Source organism: Gopherus evgoodei, chromosome 1, assembly GCF_007399415.2.
Source record: "Gopherus evgoodei ecotype Sinaloan lineage chromosome 1, rGopEvg1_v1.p, whole genome shotgun sequence".
Taxonomy (NCBI): domain Eukaryota; kingdom Metazoa; phylum Chordata; order Testudines; family Testudinidae; genus Gopherus; species Gopherus evgoodei.
The window spans coordinates 170,680,616-170,696,500 of NC_044322.1; positions in this window are offsets into that span (position 1 = coordinate 170,680,616).

A 15,885-nucleotide genomic window follows, 5' to 3' on the forward strand; every position below is an offset into this window, starting at 1 on the left:
TTGCAATACTATAGAATACTATATTCTTGTGGGGCCCCTGCAGGACCCGGGTCCTGGGGCAAATTGCCCCACTTGCCTCCCCACCACTCTGGGCGGTCCTGATTTTACCTTAGCCTGTGGGCAGAGACATTCTAGATTGTATCCCATTATAAAGTTATTCCCACAGCGGGACTCTCATTAGTAAACCAGTATATGACAAACTGCAACAGCCCTAAAAACCACTACAGGCCTACTGGGCCACATCATCAGCTGGTATAAATTGGTGTCGCTCTACTGAAATCAATGAAACTTTGTTAATGTACTCTGTCTGGGAGCTGGCTCAGTGAAAATATTGCATGTTGTTTCCTGAGCACGCTCCCAAGACAAGACCCGCCTACTCCTTCCTTCCCTGTAAAGCTAGACTGTGAAATTTACTCACTGACGGAGGCGATGCAGCTCCTCCAGTGCAGTGCTAAGGATCAAGGCATTCTGCAACTGAGAAACAGAATGCCTTCCTGAACTCCCAGGGGGAATGTTATCTACTATACCACTTTAAGGGGTATTGCATACTTCCCATATGAGGCTGGTCAAATCTGTCTGCCTCAGCTCTGCTTACTCCCTCCTGTCTGCCTAAGTTGCTCCCAAGCAACTCAATAGCTGAGGCTATGACTCTAGGTGTGCTGTGCAAGGAGTCTCCTTCCACCTATGCCCCAGTGAAAAGGCTGAGCACAGTCATAGTGACAGCTCTCCAGTGATAGAGGCACAAGCTACACCAAAAGGGGTGGGAAGAAGATAGGAACATAACCTTGTCCCAAACGCTCACACCAATAAGCAAAGCAACTGTAGTGCCTATCTGTGGCAGTATCTATAAGGCAAGATCCAGCCTTCAGCATCCATGCATTGGGTGCAGACAGTTATAACAGGAAGCTTCTAACTTTGGTAATGAATTAAAAACATGAAGATAGGTGGTAATTCATAATTAAGGTCCATTAGCCTGTATTTAGTTATTTTTGCTATAAAATTTTAAAAGTCCCAAGGGACCTATTACAATGATAACCATCAGATGTTAAAGAAATTAGATCAGAATGGAAGAGGGTGGTAACTACTAGGCTTGGACATTCTGCCAGCCACACAGAATTCTCAACAGCTGCAAACCAAACATTATTCACACATTTGAGGCCTTGTTACACTTTTCAACTATGTCAAGTTTTCCAGTTCTTCAGAGCTCATCTGTATGTTGGTTGCTGTTTTACACAGGAGGCAGCTTGACTCACTGCTAAATTATTTTCAAGCTGTAATACTGAGTGATTGCAAATTCACAGGGTAACTATAAATGCCTCAAATTTTTGTGATTATCCCCCTCAGATAAACTGGTTTTAACTATTATAGACAATGGATGTAATGTAAGAATAGAAGAGGTGCAAACACAGCTCAGCCTAGCGATCGTTTTACTATTGTCCTTGAGTTTCTTTTCCCTGATGCTTCCAATATTTCTATAGATTACACTCTCGTTTGTCCTTTTTAAAGACCTATGTGTGACTACTTCTAAACAAATGTATTTATTTTATAGTTATGTTTATAAAACACATACTTAAAATCAAAGAAAGAAACATTATTATTATGTAATATTGCCAGGTAACCAAACCACACAAATATAAACCAACCCCCCCATGTCATTTTTTTTTTAGGAAGTAATTATTGCTTCACACAGTCAGCTGCAGCGGCACAGGAGGCGGCGAACAGAGCGGCTAACAGGGGAGTTTCAGTGGGAGTGCTGTTGGAGGAGGTTTCAGGGGAGACCAAGGCAGAGGAACCAGGAAGGCAGACCAGGGAAGAGGCAGGGGTCTGCCAGCAGCCCAACCCTCGTTGGTGGCCTGCAGAGTGGTGTGAGGCGTGGATTGCCAGGCACACAGTTGGAGCGCTACGATGGAGGCAGAGGTAGCAGGTGCAGACACACTGAGGATGACTGGATGCGGTAGCTGCGGCATGTACATGGTCCTAGAGGGAGCACCTGAAAGGAGTTTCACCTGCATGAAGTGCCGCCTGATAGAGCTGCTGGAGGAAAAGGTCAGAGGACTGGAGATGCAAGTGGAAACTCTGGCTGAGTTTAGAAGGGGATTTGAGCAGTTGATGGAACACAGACATGATGAGACGCAGGGGACAAGCTCAGACGAGCGGATAGAAGCAAGACCAAAGGACTCTGAGGAGGGGCTGCTGGGTGAGGAAAGTGGACAGTGGCAGCATGTGACTAGGAGAACCAGGCAGAGGAAAAGACGGGCCAGTGATGGAGACATAGAACTCAGGAACAGGTTTGCTGAGTTGGGAAATGAAGATGGAGCACAGCAGGCTGCTGAAGGACAAAGGGCGAGGAAGAAGAGGCGAGCAGCTAGTCCTGCAGAAAGAGGGGAGGAGTCGATGGAGGCGACACCAAGTGTGAGCCCTAGGAGGACTATGAGGGCGAATACAAATCGTAAGGAATTGCGACCACCTGCTGTGGGGGATAGACTGCAGAATCGCACTGTCGCCAGGAAAAGGCAAGTTTACGTGATTGGAGACTCTTTACTGAGAAGAGTGGATAGGCCTGTAACTAGACCTGATCGGGAGAACAGAAGGGTGTGCTGTCTGCCAGGGGCTAAGATACAGGATGTGGACCTGAGGCTGAATACGATCTTAGCGGGAGCGGGAAAGAATCCGTTGATTATCCTTCATGTGGGAACGAATGACACGGCTAGTTACTCGCTGGACTGTATCAAGGAGGACTATGCCAGACTGGGGAAGAGGCTCAAAGACATCGAGGCTCAGGTGATCTTCAGTGGGATTCTGCCGGTTCCTAGAGCGGGGCGACGAAGGAGTGACAAGATTATGGCGATCAACAGATGGCTTAGGGAGTGGTGTTATAAGGAGGGCTTTGGGATGTACGGTCACTGGGAAGCGTTTACGGATAGACGACTGTTCGCTCAGGATGGACTTCATCTAAGCAAGGAGGGAAATAGAATTCTAGGATGGAGGCTCGCCGACCTCATCAAGAGAGCTTTAAACTAGGAAGTTGGGGGAGATGGTTGGGAGATGTTCGGGAGATCTCCACGCCGGAATGTAACCTGGAAAGGAAAGTAAACAAAGTGAGAGGGGATACCCTTGTGGTCCCAAGATTTGATCCAAGGAGGAATAGTGGAGAAACCAGAGTAGCGGGTGATGCTGGTGGTAAAAGGTCTCTGCACGACGGGGGAAAGAATGTCACTGATGCAAAACGCCAAAAATTAAAAGGCCTGTACACTAATGCGAGGAGTCTAGGTAACAAGATGGAGGAACTGGGGTTACTGGTGCAGGAAGTGAAACCGGATATTATAGGGATAACTGAAACCTGGTGGAATAGTACTCATGACTGGAGCACGGGTATTGAAGGCTATGTGCTGTTTAGGAAAGACAGAAAGAAAGGCAAAGGTGGTGGAGTAGCCTTGTACATCAAGGATGACATTAACTGTAGCGAAATAAGAAGCGATGGAATGGATAAGACGGAGTCTGTCTGGGCGAAAATCACATTGGGTAAAAAAGCAACTAGAGCTTCCCCTGAGATAGTGCTTGGCGTGTGCTACAGACCACCGGGATCTGATTGGGATATGGATAGAGACCTCTTTAATGTCTTTAATGAAGTAAACACAAAGGGGAAATGTGTGATTATGGGGGACTTCAACTTTCCGGATATAGACTGGAGGACGAGTACTTGCAAGAATAATAGGGGTCAGATTTTTCTGGATGTGATAGCGGATGGATTTCTTCATCAAGTAGTTGAAGTACCTACGAGAGGAGATGCCATTTTAGATTTGGTGTTGGTGAGCAGTGAGGACCTCGTAGAAGAAATGGTGGTAGGGGACAACCTTGGTTCGAGTGATCATGAGCTGATTCAGTTCAAACTAGATGGAAGGATAAACAAATGTAGATCTGGGATTAGGGTTTTTGACTTCTCGAGGGCTAATTTTAAAGAGTTAAGGAAATTAGTTAGGGAAGTGGATTGGACTGAGGAATTAGTGGATTTGAATGCGGAGGAGGCCTGGAATTACTTTAAGTCGCAGCTGCGGAGACTGTCGGAAGCCTGCATCCCGAGAAAGGGGAAAAAAACCATGGGCAGGAGTCGTAGGCCAAACTGGATGAGCAAACAACTCAGAGAGGGGATTAGACAAAAGCAGACAGCTCACAGGGAGTGGAAGAAAGGCAGGATCAGCAAGGAAAGCTACCTTGGTGAGGTCAGAACGTGTAGGGATAAAGTGAGGAAGGCTAAAAGCCGCATTGAACTGGACCTTGCAAAGGGAATCAAAACCAATAGTAAAAGGTTCTACAGCCACATAAATAAGAAGAAAACAAAGAAAGAAGAAGTGGGGCCGCTATACACTGAGGATGGAATGGAGATCAAGGATAACCTAGGCATGGCCCAACATCTAAACAAGTACTTTGCTTCAGTTTTTAATAAGACTAGTGAACCTTGGGATGATGGAGGGATGATAAACGGGAATGTGGATATGGAAGTGGATATTACCGCAACTGAGGTAGAGGCCGTACTTGAACAGCTCGATGGGACGAAGTCGGAGGGCCCGGACAATCTCCATCCGAGGATATTAAAGGAACTGGCGCGTGAAATTGCGAGCCCGTTAGCGAAAATTTTTAAGCAGTCGGTAAACTCGGGGGTTGTGCCGTATGATTGGAGGATTGCTAATGTAGTTCCTATTTTTAAGAAAGGGAATAAAAGTGATCCGGGTAATTATAGGCCTGTTAGCTTGACGTCTGTAGTATGCAAGGTCTTGGAAAAAATTTTAAGGGAGAAAGTAGTCAAGGACATAGAGGTCAATGGTAATTGGGACGAATTGCAACACGGATTTACTAAAGGTAGATCGTGCCAAACCAATCTGATCTCCTTCTTTGAGAAGGTGACGGATTACTTAGATAAAGGAAATGCGGTAGATATAATTTACCTAGATTTCAGTAAGGCGTTCGACACGGTTCCGCACGGGGAACTGTTAGTCAAATTGCAAAAGATGGGAATGAATACGAAAGTTGTTACTTGGATAAGGAACTGGTTAAAGGGGAGACTCCAGAGGGTCGTATTGAAAGGTGAATTGTCAGGCTGGAAGGAGGTCACTAGTGGAGTCCCTCAAGGATCGGTTTTGGGACCGATCTTATTTAACCTTTTTATTACTGACCTTGGCACAAAGAGCGGGAATGTGCTAATAAAGTTTGCGGATGACACGAAGCTGGGGTATTGCTAACACGGAGAAGGACAGGGATACTATTCAGGAAGATCTGAACCACCTTGTTAACTGGAGTAATAGGAACAGGATGAAATACAATAGTGAAAAGTGCAAGGTTATGCATTTAGGAACTAATAATAAGAATTTTGGATATACGTTGGGGGCGCATCAGTTGGAAGCGACGGAGGAGGAGAAGGACCTTGGGGTGCTGGTTGATAGCAGGATGACTATGAGTCGCCAATGTGATACGGCTGTTAAAAAAGCGAATGCGATTTTGGGATGCATCAGGCGGGGTATTTCCTGCAAGGATAAGGAGGTGTTAGTACCGTTATACAAGGCGTTGGTGAGACCCCATCTGGAATACTGTGTGCAGTTCTGGTGTCCCATGTACAAGAAGGATGAATTCAAACTGGAACAGGTTCAGAGACGGGCTACAAGGATGATCCGAGGAATGGAAAAACTGCCTTATGAAAGGAGACTCAAAGAGCTTGGCTTGTTTAGCCTGGCCAAAAGAAGGCTGCGGGGGGATATGCTTGCTCTATATAAATATATCAGGGGGGTTAACGTTAGGGAGGGAGAGGAATTATTTAAGTTTAGTACTAATGTAGGCACGAGGACGAATGGGTATAAACTGGACATTAGGAAGTTTAGACTTGAAATTAGACGAAGGTTTCTAACCATTAGGGGAGTGAAGTTCTGGAACAGCCTTCCGAGGGAAGTAGTCGGGGCAAAAGACTTTCCTGGCTTTAAGACAAAGCTTGATAAGTATATGGAGGGGATGTTATGATAGGATTGTTAATTTGGGCAATTGATCTTGGATTACCACCAGATAGGTCTGCTCAATGATCTGCGGGGAGATGTTGGATGACATGGGAACTGAGTTACTGCAGAGAATTCCTTCTTGGGTGCTGGCTGGTGAGTCTTGCCCACATGCTCAGGGTTTAGCTGATCGCCATATTTGGGGTCGGGAAGGAATTTTCCTCCAGGGCGGATTGGCAGGGGCCCTGGAGGTTTTTCGCCTTCCCCTGCAGCGTGGGGCACGGGTCGCTTGCTGGTGGTTTCTCTGCAGCTTGAGGTCTTCAAACCAGTTTTGAAGATTTCAATAACTCGATCCTGGGATAGGGGTTGTTATAAAATTGGATGGGTGGGGTTCTGTGGCCTGCCTTGTGCAGGAGGTCAGACTAGATGATCAGATTGGTCCCTTCTGACCTATTAGTCTATGAGTCTATAAGGTTTGTATTTAGGTTATGGAGGGAAGTTTTATAATACAGGTCTGTATTTTACAGCACAAAAGTCATGAGAGTATATGGGACTCAGGAAATGATGCTAAGTCCATTGAGGTCAATGGACATCTGTCCACTGATTTCTATGGGCTCAGAAACAGTCCCTTAATGCATTAGTGTAACTCTCATTTGGGTCAAATCCTGCCATCTTCATTCAGACATTTCCCATTTGAATTCAATGGGAATTCTTCCTGAGTAAGAACAAAGTAAGGATAACAGAATTGGACCCACTAATGATAATGGAAATTAAATGTTTCTTTTAAGGAGAGAAAAGAGTCAATGTAATTACAGTGAGGGGATAAAATCTCTTTTCCTCTCTCAACATAATTAAGGGTCAGATTCTGATACCCATATTCATGCAAAGTAGCACCATACTCCACAAGTGGTCCCATTAAATTTCATAGATTATAAGACTAGAAGGGACCATTACAGTGTTCTAGTCTAGTCTAGTTCAGTCTAATCTGAACATGGGATTTCCCTGAATTAATTCCCCATTGAACTAGAGCAGTGGTTCTCAAAGCTGGTCTGCTGCTTGTGCAGGGAAAGCCCCTGGTGTGCTGAGCCAGTTTGTTTACCTGCAGCGTCCGGCCTGCATCGCTTCCGCAGCTCCTATTGGCCTGGAGCAGCAAACCACAGCCAGTGGGAGACGCGATCAGCCGAACCTTTGAGAACCACTGAACTAGAGCATATCTTTTGGAAAAACATCCAATCTTGATTTAAAAATTTCCAGTGATGGAGAATCCACCACAACCCTTGGTAAATTATTTCAATGTTTAATTACCCTCTCTGTTTTATAATGACATTTTGTGACCTATCAGGCAGTTTGTAATCCATTTAATGTGTACGATGTTGAATTGTATTGTTGTAGTTTCTTAAACAAAAGGTCATATTGTACAAATTAAATGCCTTATAAAAGTCTAAGTATATTACATCAGCACTATTTACCTTTATCACCTAAACTTGCAATCTCATTATAAAATATATCAAGTTAGTTTGACAGGATGTGTTTCCCATAAACTTATGTTAATTGGTATTAATTATATGTGGCAAATTGCCAGTACTGTTATGCTGGGTCTCACACTTTCTCTTCTTTGGGGAAGGTTTCAGGGCACCATTGCTTGCCTCTGAACCAGTATTTTAATTACACCACTAGTGTCCTTGAGGAGGGGAGTGGTGAGGGAGGGACCTGGGCCTATCCTCTTCTCCAGGTCCCAACCCAGGGGTCCTGAGGTTTGTGGTGAACCACTTGAACTAGCGGTTCCTTCCCCTGGGCTACTTTCCCTCTCCTGCCCTTCAGCTTGGGAAGGGGCTTCTTGCCCTCCTTTTACACAAGCCAGGTGCCCCTTACCTAGGGTTTCTTTTGGATTTCTCAGCCCACCACAGCACTCCTCCAAACTTTCCTTTTGTCTCTCTTCAATACTGTTCTCTTCTCAAACTGCTCTCTGCTCCAACCAAACCTTCCTGCTCCAACTCCCACCCTGTCTGACTGAAGCAGGGGGTTTTTATCACATGACTGACTGCTAGTGCTCTAATTGGCTTCAGGTGCTCTAGTTAATCTATAACAAACCTTCCTCCCCTTGCAGGGAATAAGACTCCCTGCTAACACTCTCCTGCTGCCCTCTGGCCATCCTGTATCACATATATTATCCTTCCTTAAGTTTTTTTATTAACTGAATCCTATATCAGCCATTTCATTATTTTGCCCAGGGTCAATGTTAGGCAACAGGCCTAAAATTATGTGGGTCATCCTGTTTAGTCTTTCAAAATATTGATAAAATATTAGCTTTCTTCCAGAATTTCCTCCGTGACCAAGACTTATTGAAATTCAACATTAATGGTCTAGAGACCTCAACAGTCAGCTTTTTAAAAACTCTTGAATGCAAATTATTTGGATCTGCTGATTTTAAAATGTCTAACTTTAGCAACTGCTTTTAACATCCTCCTGAGTTACTATTGTAATGGAAAATATTTCATAATCATACAGTATGAATTTTTTTATCTTTTTTTCCCCAAATACAGAAAAGAAATATTTCATGAACACTTCTGACTTTTCTGCATTATTATTGACAATCCTATCATTTCCATCTAGGAATGGACCAATACGATAGTTAGGATTCCTTTTTCTCTTAATCATTTTAATCCGTCTTCTAGTTATCTGGCCACTGATTTCTCCTTATGTCCTTTTGCTTCCCTTATCTTTTTTTTTTTACAATTCATAGCTTCTAATTTATATTCATTACTATCAACTTATCCCTTCTCCATATATACATATAATTTGCTTTCACTTCCACTCTAAACCAGTTTTTTTTTTAAACCACGGTAGCCTTTTTCTCAGCTGTGGGATTGCGGCTTTTTTGGATCTCTTAAGCAACCAGATGCTATTCAGCGTATATGTGTAAGCGTATTGGAGCATGTTCCTAAGAATTTTCCATGAGAGAATTCAATTCAAAACAGGAAGAATGAGCATGTTGTTTATGATGAGCCATTGACATTTGGAATTTTGTGCTGCCCAGAAGTGTTTCCAAAAAGTTCAGTTTATCTCTCCTCATTTAGTTTATTACAAATTTATGTAAAATTAGATATGTATTTTGTGCCTCCAAAATATTTAACTATGTCATTTTCCCCCAGCACACTGCCAATACCCTATTTAGGGCTTCAGTGGTTTCTCAACATCATTTTAGGGATTTGAACTGAATGTACCTTTGAAATTAAGCCTGCAAGTGAAAACAAATAATAAAAAATATCATTATTTTTGGGCATGAAAGATCTGTCCCTTTAAGGGATGGAACATAACTCCAAAAGTGTTTATAGTATCAAACTTCTGAGACACATTCTCATTACCCATGTCAAAGTTTGGGGAACAGAACACTTTATTGACAGTCTGTTCCTTGTTGTGAATGATGTTGTAATTATGAGTTTAAAAGCTTTTGGTTCAACTCACAGAAAAATAAAATGTTCTCTTCATTGCAGTTTAGTGGTGCACTTCTACCACTACGGTATAAAGTGTTACAAATTCCATTTTAATTCCCCATTTTCTGGATTTCATAATTCAATTGCAGATATTCAATCTTGGTTTAAACTTAGCTACACATTCTCTTGTCAAATGGTAAAGATGAAGCACATATTGGATATTAGATCACAATTTGTTCTCAAGATACCCTTGATTTCTGATGGATAGGTGAGATAAATCAGTCTGATAACCCTGACATGACTTCAGGAAGTACCATTCTTATGAGAATATCATTTTTAAAAACCTATCCTATTGCTGTTCAAAATTATCAAAATGCTGATCTGCTGCCTTTGCCCATGTTAATCTTTTATGATTAATTTAAAAAACTGGTGTCAGGCTTTCACAGCTTTTAGCTTCCAGGCCTTTGTATCAAAGATAACCCCTGTCTGTTCAAATTGAGGAAGTTAAAGGACTAATAGACTATGCTCAACTAATGCCCTCTTTCCTCCCCAAAATAATCCTACAGTTACTATTTAAAACAAAAAGAACTGTTTGTGAGAGAACCTTTTAGTACAGTAAAAGGATGAGACACTGAAGCTGTCAAGGGGAAAGTGGATTCCAAAGAAACACCAATTTCAACATGTAAGTTACTGATTTTAGTTGAAAAATACAATGTAGATATAAAGTAGTTACAAGGAATAGCTTTGTGCTATTGAAAACATGGTATATTACCAATCAACAGCAACATTTTCACTTGATCCACTTAGTATATTTGCCTAACTGTATATGAACTTGTTTCAATGGCATTTTCTACATTTTTGTTTTAAAATCCTGATTTATAGTATATAGCCCTGAAAGCTGCTCATTTCAAAGCTTTACATGTGCTCCTTTCCAGTTTGCATCCCAATATTTGCTCCTTGATTTTAATTTTAAGACAAAACCCAGAGCAGTCTAGACTCATTGGTCTGTGCATGAACACACTTTCTAATACAGATAAATAGACTCATTGCTCTTTTCAATCAAAAGACAAGGTCAAGTATGAAGTAATCCATCTACTGTTGCATACCAAACCTAGTTTTTTAACTCTATGGGTATTTTTATAGTACTAGGCGGTAAACCACAGGAACAATAAACAGTGGAAGTAACATTGCCCATTAATTGGGGGATAAGTCACACTAATTATTCAATGTGAATCAGACAGTAGATGAATGACACAATTATCCATGTCTCCTAGTGATCAACGTCCAATGATTACATGGAGATTCAGAGAACAAAAGTATTTAAAGAGACAAAGCACACATTGTTAGGTCCAGCTGACATAATCTGTTCACTCAAATAATAGTGAGTAGTCACCTCTTTGACTGAAGAAAAGAGGAATTTGTGGTTATTAAGTAAGACATTCTTACTGTTCTGCTCCAAAGGGGAAACGATATTTCTGAACTTGTAAGAACTAGAAAAGGTCCATAGATGTGCTTGATTACCAAACAGTAGATTTAATCATGCCTGCTCAGTGTTGCCAAGTTGGTTGGTTGATTAATGATAGCATCTTGGTAACCATCTGAATGACTGTTTGCCATTCATTCTTAAGTGTCCTATGGAGTGAAATATGAGCCTGACCTATTGGAGATAAGGTCTTTTTTTAAAATATGTTCTTTGTTTCCGCTATGGCAATGGGGAGACACTCAGGGTGGCAGCAAAGACTTTGAGTTACATGTGTTCTACTGCATGTAGCTTGGGACAGGGAGCAAGACAAAAAGAAACATATTTCGGTCAACACTGGACTAAGTAATAGTTTAAATCATGGTGCCAGATGTTCTGATTGTTCGTTCCCGAGTGCTGTAAATGCCATGTGATAAAAAGAACTTGAGTACAGTTGCTTTTTCTTGATATTGGCATGTGAATGTTTTCTCTCATGAATCCGGGCAACCACAGAAAACATTTAAAACAAAATTGTTATAGGATGCTAAATGAATAAAATTAAATTAGTTAATACAGATTTCTTGCATGTACTTAGAAATCTTTAGTCCATTCCTTGTATGGTACAGAAATAACATATAGCTTTCACTGAAGAGTCAGTCCTGCAGTTGCCAATACACAGTGTATATGATTTTAAAGAGGCCTAAGATTTTCCAAGCTGCTTAAGGCAGTCATTCTCAAACTTTTTTTCTGGCTACCCAGTTGAAGAAAATTGTTGATGCCTGCAACGCAACAGGGCTGGGTATAAGGGGCTTGGGGTGTTGGAGGGGATCAGGGCTGGGGCACGTCACTTTGAAACAACCCAAACCATTTTTTTTTAATTCGTCTCAGAAAAATGGAAAAAAAATACAATTTTGGTTAGAAACAAACTGATTTGTTTAATCCGGTTCAGACATTGAACCAGCAACATCAATTATTTACTCAGCTCCAATCATAGGACCAGCACTCCCAAAAGTACAAGCTTCCACAACCAAGACAGTCCTTAAAACAACGGGGTCAGACTGAGCTCCCATCACACTAAGTTCTTTGTGGAATACCTCCACTGACTTTCAGTCAGGTGCCTCCCCATAGATATTCCACATTTAAACTGGTGTAGCTTAGATCAGAAAGCAAACCATTATATTACCATGAGATTTGGGTATCACCATGCTCATCTGACCCGCGAGTGATGCCTTTTACATGTGGCTATTGTGACACTTTCTCAGGGTACCCATGACCATGAGCCACCTTGTTACCCCCTCCCTCCAGTGAGAGGAAGATTTGCTTGTGCTTAACTGAGTGTCAGCTCTTTGAAACCATCAGGCTGTTAGCCTCCCAAACAATCTGCTCAGGGCTCTGCCAGCATTTATTTTGCCTTGCAGTGGACAGGAGGTGCATGCCAATCCTCAAGCCCCCTTGCAGCATTCTCTTGCAGTGTCCGGCTCATAACCACTCGTCACTCACAGAAATTAACAGAGACGTTGTCCCCAAAGGAACAGTGCACACACCACCTTGTTTAGTTCAACTGAAGATCAACTCCAATAGATCATCACAGCCCTGAGATATATTTACAGTGAAAGCAACCATAAGTTTATTATCAAATACTAAGTTTTAAGAGATAGTGAATAAGGATAATAATGGACAGAGAAATCATTACATATAAAACAAAAAGTATAACATGCTACCCAGATTCTAAATGTAATTTTAATAGGCTAAAAATCTTGTCTAAAGTAGTTTATCTCATTTTCAGCAATATCCCAATGTCTCCAACCAACATGCCAGGGATCCCCCTTTCATGAATGCAAGAAATACTGTCCTTTTGGCTTTCTCAGTGAGGGATGAAGGGATGTCTTTTTTGCCTTCCTCTTATAATCTCAAAAGTTGTTGTTTGTCCCCAGAGTTAGAATGACCCCACAGTTTGTTCCCTGGTCTGCTGGCTCCATGTTGCCTTCACATACTTATGTTGAGACCATATGCAAACATGCTTCCATGACGTTGGCATACTATTCCTATTTTACCAAGGCAAAGAGGTGAATATACATCCCTTATTTGGCAGAAACCTGCTTGTCATCCCTGCTTTTGACTCAGACTTTAAAACATATTTGCTAGTGTATATATACACAACTCCTTAAATATCATTGGTACCTATATCCTGCAACAATTATGAAGATCAGTATGACAAGCTTTTTATTCAATATTTCACTTGACCCTCTTTGGATAAATAATATTACAGCAATAACCCCTTTGGGGTTTAGAGAGCATGGCCCCTTTAAATCTTTTTCCTAGGGGAGAGGGAGAGAGTGAGAAAAAAGGAGGGAAACTCCAAGGTGTGGCGCTGGAGCTCCAAGGGAGAGAAGAGCTGAAGCCTACAGGCCTCACAAAGTGAAGCAGCAGAGAACTGACCTGAAGCCTGGGAAGGACAGGGCGCCGATCGGGGACAGCCCAGGACAGGAGCCAGGAGAAGCCCTGTGCCAGGGAGGAATCACCCGAGAAGGACAGGCCAGATCTTGACCCAGTATCACATCTGCCCAGAGCTGCATGGGGCTATGAGTACTGAGCTTGTGATTCTGCACTGGGAACAAGGATGGAGGCTGCTAGCTAGTTAAGTGGGGAGGTGGTCGCTCTGTGGGGCTTTGCAGAGAGCGGCTGAAGAGGGCACCAGAGGAGTTTGTTGGGGGAAAGTTCACTGGCGCCGAAGATGACCAGGAGCACCCAAGACTCACCACTGGACTGGAACTCTGCTCAGGACTCCTGAACTCATGTGTGTGAGTTCACTCTGGGGTGGGTTGGAACAGGTGCCCCTGGGGTGGAAGGGATTTCTCCCGCTGCATTCCTGTGTGCACCTTCCCTTGGCCAGGGCTGCCTGCAGAGCAGACTCCATCTTGGCCATGAGAGTGCTAAAGTTACACAGCAATGCATTGGGTGTAGTGCGTTTGTCAGACCTGCTAAGAAGTGCTGTTACAGAACAGTAAACCCTTTCCCAGATGGCACCAGCAGGCCCCTGTGTCACAAATGTACCCCAGTTATTTGGAGATAAATAACCAACTCTGTTTTAAATATCAAAGTTCAATGTAAAATGTTGATGAACCACACCATAAAGTGCTTACATCTGATAATAGATAGGAAGCATTGTTTATTATTAGAATGTTGAAATGTTGCTTTGTCTTGTCCTTCATACACTCCTTCCTTCCTTCACTTCTCATCCAGTTTCCGTGCCACTTAAAAGTCCCACACTTGCATTTAATGCTATTACTCACACTTCTCTAATTTACCATTCTCTTCTAATTACTTTGTGCCTTGGAGGATTGGGCCAAAAGAAATCTGATGAGTTGCAACAAGGACAAGTGCAGAGTCCTGTACTTAGGAAAGAAAAATCCCATGCACTGCACCAAGAAGGCTAACAGCATATTGGGCTGTATTAGTAGGAGCATTGCCAGCAGATCGAGGGAAGTGATTATTCCCCTCTATACGACACTGGTGAGGACACACCTGGAGTATTGCATCCAGTTTTGGTTCCTCATTACAGAAGGGATGTGGACAAATTGGAGAGAGTCCAGCGGAGGGCAACAAAAATGATTAAGGGGCTGGGGCACAGACTTATGAGGAGAGGCTGAGGGAACTGGGCTTATTTATTTAGCAGAAGAGAAGAGCGAGGGGGGATTTAATAGCAGCCTTCAACTACCTGAAGGGGGGGTTCAAAGAGGATGGAGTTAGGTTGTTTTCAGTGGTGGCAGATGACAGAACAAGAAGCAATGGTCTCAAGTTGCAGTAGGGGAGGTCTAGGCTGGATATTAGGAAACACTATTTCACTAGGAGGATGGTGAAGCACTGGAAGGGTTACCTAGGGAGTGGGGGGAATCTCCATCCTTCGAGGTTTTAAAGGCCCGGCTTGACAAAGCACATGGCTGGAGTGATTTAGTTGGTGTTGGTCCTGCTTTGAACAGGGGATTGGACTAGATGACCTCCTGAGGTCTCTTCCAACCCTAATATTCTATGAATCTATGTTCATTTCCTAGCTTCCCTACAGTCATTCTAATAAGCTTTTATCTTCCATTTTCTTTTTTGTTTGGATCTCTAGAGATATTTCTTTGGAACTCTCCTATAGTCATTTTTCTAGCTTTCTCAGCATGTTGAAACCCTTTCAAAATCTCGTTCTCTTTCTCCTCAGGCTGATTTTAATATTCTGTAAGCACATATTTTTTTCTCTCATTCCAGATGACAAATTGTTGAATATAATTATTTCCTTTATTGCCAGGTCCTCTGCTCCCTTTTATCCATTTATAAATAAATTAATTAAATGTAATGACTAGAGCACAGGAATGTGAGTCAGCTGGATGACACTGTCACTGACTGTGAGTGACAGTGGCCAAGTCACTTAACTCTCCTTGCTCAGTTATCAGCTGCAAAATGGATATTAAAATGCTTACAAAGGCTACGTTATAAATTGTATACACTGTCCAGTGGGTCAATAAGGTTCAAAAAGGCATACTGGACCAGGCAGGTGTTAAAAACCAAAATCTCACATGAAGGAAAAGCTCTTCAATGCACTTACACTAAATAAACACTTTTTCCAGCACATGTGCTGACAAGAATGAAAGTTCTACTGTAGGCTGGACATGAGGATTTTGGATATTAAGTCTGCCTTGCTGAAAAGAGGGTAAGAAATTTCCTAAAAAGATGATGCCTTCTTTACACCACAGAGGTAGTCAACTCTTAGCTTTTCCCCAAGGCATCTGTAAATCTTCGCAAGTGAGGCTGCTGCAGTCCTACTGCAACTGTGTTAATCCCAAACGCAATGACCGAGACAGAATGTATTGAACACTGTCTATAGTATAGTTCTACTCTGTCTTTTGCTTAGTTTTTTTTCCCCCCCACTGGATTTTTGTTTCAAAAACAAAAGAGATTTCCAAACCTGTATCAGTTGTAGCTGATCCTGTGTTACAATGTACAGTCCAGACCATCACAGGAGCTTTATAAA